The sequence below is a fragment of the Lonchura striata genome, chromosome 25 (genome assembly GCF_050655825.1).
Source record: "Lonchura striata isolate lonStrDom1 chromosome 25, ASM5065582v1, whole genome shotgun sequence".
Taxonomy (NCBI): Eukaryota; Metazoa; Chordata; class Aves; order Passeriformes; family Estrildidae; genus Lonchura; species Lonchura striata.
In genome coordinates this window covers 7,068,716-7,072,919 of record NC_140727.1, presented here as the reverse complement: position 1 = coordinate 7,072,919, position 4,204 = coordinate 7,068,716, and the positions used below count along the sequence as shown (strand labels likewise).

Genomic DNA, 4,204 nt, shown 5'->3' with positions numbered 1-4,204 from the left:
CCTGGGACCCCAAAAACTCCCTGAGACCCCCCCAAAAACCTCTCCAGGACCTCAAAACACCCCCTGGGACCCCCAAAATTCCCATCAAGGTCCCCAAAATTTCTTCTGGGACCCCCCAAAAACTCTCTGAGACCCCCTAAATTCCCTTCATGACTCCCCAAAAACCCCCTGACACCCCAAAAATTCCTCCTGGGATGCTGCAAAGACCTTCCAGAGCCCCCCAGGACCCCCCCAATTTTGGGTCCCCCCCCAATTCGGGGTTCCCCCCGATTTTTAGGTCCCCAGGCTGGTGGCTCATGAGGACGACCCCAACTCGGACCCCGAACGCCCCCCGGATTCAGCCCTCCATGTGTCCTTGGTATCAGAGGCTGGAATTGCAGAGTTGCCACTTTACCCCCAGACGTAATTTTTGATGTGGTTGTGCCACTTGAACAGTATTTGAAATCTGTTTGTGCTCTTGCAGCAGCATTTCCGAACCACAATGGAAATTTAGCCCTTCTGCCTGGGGCTGCTCACAGAATCGTGGAATCCCAGAAGGGTTTGGATGGGAAGGCACCTTTATTTAAAGCTCGTCCCGTTCCACCCCTGCCATGGGCAGGGACACCTTCCACCATGCCAGGGTGCTCCAAGCCCTGTCCAGCCTGGCCATGGACACTTCCAGGGATCCGGGGGCAGCCACAGCTTCTGTGGGCAACCTGTGCTGGACAGCAGCTTTGAAAGGCAGAGTGAAGTACAGCTGTGATTTTTGTGCTGCCCCTAACATTGTATTGCCTGGCAAATGTGCCTTTGGGGTTTTTTGGGGTTTTTTGGTTTTTTTTTTTTTAGTTTTTTTGGGTGGTTTTTTTTTTAAATTTTTGTGACTAAAAAGCTACCTTGTGTTCCTGGAATGTTGCATTCTACCTCTGTTGTTTTCCCAGTCAGTCTGGATCCTCTGCTTACATTTTTTCCTTCACTTATTAGATGTCATGGATGTGCTGGCTGTTCTGATGGAGGGCAGTGATGGCTTAGATGAAGGAATTGGGTTCTCTTTAAATGAAGACGTGATTATCCAAACATTTCCCTTCAGTGCTGTTGTCCCTGCTGCATGAGCAGCCAGGAATATGCTGTTGTTTCAGTCTGAAAATGGAACAGGTACAGGGTTTTTTTTATGTTTTATGTGTCATTTCTAGCAGTGGAGTGAAAGCAGCATCACTTCTACCCTCTTGTAATAATTTTTTACCATTTATCATTTTTTACCTTGAGGCATTTTATTATCTTCCCTGCAAGCAGCAGGAGGTGCAGATTCACGGTGCTTTGTGCTCAGGAGGGGCATTGAAGCTCTGTAGGTGCTTCTGCCCTTTTTCCCTGACCCTGAAGAGAAGGGACACTGTCCCTGCATGGACAGTCTTGGTGTGGAAGTAGCTGGCCTCAGTAACAGCGTTTTAAGGGCAGAGCGTGGCGATCAGGAGAGGAAGGTGTTTCCCATGCCTGTGGGCAGCTCTTCCCGAGATCAGGGAGAGGGGACTGCCTTGTTAAGTAGGAAGTGGGTGCGTTTCCCAAGGAAAACTTCAGAAATTAAGCTCCAGGGGCAAACACTGTGAGGTTCTACCACCTCCTTGAGGACATCCTTAAAACCACCGGGGCATCAGCAGGGCTTGGAGCAGGACTGGCCAACCCCAGAGCACCTCACGAAGCCCTCTGTGTGTCTGTGGCAGTCGAGTAGCACCTGGGGGGTGCTGAAAGTCCCAGTTCTGAGAGAAAATTCTGTTTAACTCGTACACGTTGGCTGGGTGTGTCCCCCCAGTACAGCTCGGTTCTTCTCTGAGGCGGTGCCTGGCAGGGTCTCTCCCTGTTAAGGGCTGGGCGTGTTTTTGGCACAACACAGTGAAGGTGGATTATTTGCTTAAGCAAGAGCTGATGATGTCTGGAGGGTTTTTCAGGTACCTCAGCGGCCAGGAGCACCTGTCTAGGTCACTAGGAACACTTTTTGATCTCGATCAGTTCTTTTCTGCGTGAGGCTCTGTCAGCTGCTGGCAAGGCCCAAAGTAAGGAAGGTTGCCCCAGTGTCCGTGCTCATGTCAATAGTTTAATTTATTTGGCTTTTCTAGGAGCAGACATCGTGGAGGACCTTGGTGCTGTTTTCACTGGCCTCCTGCACTCTCTGAGAGAACCCCTTGCTCCCTGCGTGACGTTCCAGCTCTGTGACAAAGCTGATAAGTATCCTCAGCTCTACCAGTTTAACCAATACTATAGACTCTGGATGCCCAAGCAGTCCCAGGCACCTGTGGTATGGAATCCCTGAAGTCACTGAATTCTTGAGCCAGTATTCCTATAAAATCCTCGCAGTCGACAGAGGTAACATTTCCATCAGAAACAGCGTTTTTATTGAGGAGGTAATTCTGCATCTCTTGTTGATCGTGCTGGGGACACATGTTTGCTCCAGGGCTTTTCTCTGATGACACAAGAGGTCTCTGTGGTGTTTGGGAGGCGATGCCAGGGCTCAGGGCTCATACAGAGACTCCTCACCGGGCACAGCAGAGCCTGGTGTGTGCTGTGGCCTCTGTTTACAGCGCCCGGAGTTCCCCCGGGTGGGTGGAGGATCACAGGCCCCTGGGCTGGGTTTGGTGAGTTTTTCTCAGCTCAGCAGTGTGAACACTCCAGATGCCCCTGGGGACACTGCTGGACAGCATCCATCCGCTCTCTCCATCCACTCATTTGTACCCAGGAATGTAGGAAACTCTGACTGGGGACGGGCAGTAGTTCTGAAAATCATGCCCTAGCCTTTTTCTTCAGGAACGAACCAAGCGAGTGCCCTGAAACCAGCGGAGCAGCTGCAGGGGCTGAAGGGAACAGAAAGGGCTCCCCGGCACCTTTTGCCTCCGTTCTCTGCCATTCCCCAAAAGGCGTCGCAGTCCCTGAAGAGGTGTTTGTCATGCAGCCTGCCAAAATAAAGACCTGTAAAATCCTAGCTCTGCCTTTTGTTTAACGTGTTCTTACTTCCTATTTATGTCATCACAGAAAGCAAGGAAAGAAGAAATGTGTCTGGTTCCCACTATTGCTCCGTGCAGGCATTTTTAAAGGCTGCTGTACTTCTGTCCTCTTTTTCCACTCCAAGCTTGACTTTTCCCCTCCTTTTTTGAGGTCTGCTGCTTTGGGTGTCCCAGGCAGGGCTGGGTTCCTCGGCAGGGGTCTTAGGAGTTGGTGCAGATTCTGCTTTTTCCGAAGGTGTATCAAAGTGTGCCGGCAAAAGGACTGTTTTCTCCAGGGGAAAGCTTTCTCTCAAAGACCATCAATGCATGTATGTGTTTTAATCGTGTAACCAGGTGGATTAAGAAAAGCCGACACCTGTAGCAGATTTTTGTTGGATCTGTGTCTGTGAGAAGTCGGCTGTGTGCTGGAGAGGGAGAGAGCAAGAGACGCTGTTGGAGAGTGGATGAAGTGCCAGGTGTGAGCTGTTAGCATGATGAGGGCTCAGAGCAGCCACAGGTGTGAGCTGTTAAGTTGATGAGGGCTCAGAGCAGCCACAGGTGTGAGCTGTCAGGATGATGATGAGGGGCGGGGTCCCTCCGGGGGGAGGTTAATTAAGGGCGAGGCTTTGCCCCAGCCCGTTTTCGCATGGAGCTGCTGGAGAAGAGGAGTTTATGGGGAGCTCCCGGGACTGTCTCATGGAAGGACGGTGAGTGCTTTGGACTGGGTCCGGGGGATCACCTGGACACATCCTTTGCCACTTTCCCTAGGAAAGAAAACTCAGCAGTCCAGGTTCCTGATGTCAGTTTGTAGGGCTCCCTTGGGACTATCAAGGCAGCACAAGGTTGACGTGAGGACAACTTAGGTGTGGGGATCATCATTCGATATAAGGACTTTTTGCTGTCAGTCCCAGCCCAGTGTGGGGAGCCCCTGTGCACATCCTTTTTCCATTTTCCCTGGGAAAGAAAACTCAGCAGTCCAGGTTCCTGATGTCAGTTTGTAGGGCTCCCTTGGGTCTATCAGGGCAGCACAAGTTTGAGGTGGGGACAACTTCGGTGTGGGCTCCATCCTTCGATATAAGGATTTTTTACAGTCAGGGCCAGGGGCCCCTGGGCACATCCTTTTTCCATTTTCCCTGGGAAAGAAAACTCAGCAGTCCAGGTTCCTGATGTCAGTTTGTAGGGCTCCCTTGGGTCTATCAGGGTAGCACAAGTTTGAGGTGGGGACAACTTCGGTGTGGGGTCTATCCTTCGATATA

General features: G+C 51.3%; 1 long non-coding RNA gene across 1 annotated transcript; it reads left to right on the top strand.

The window, feature by feature from the left end:
• The first annotated feature begins 2,011 nt into the window (after positions 1 to 2,011).
• LOC146765443 (uncharacterized) lies at positions 2,012 to 2,947 on the top strand. Its single transcript, XR_014950125.1, has 2 exons — positions 2,012 to 2,372; positions 2,773 to 2,947. It is a non-coding gene; the product is annotated as an uncharacterized LOC146765443 (long non-coding RNA).
• The last annotated feature ends 1,257 nt before the right edge of the window (positions 2,948 to 4,204 follow it).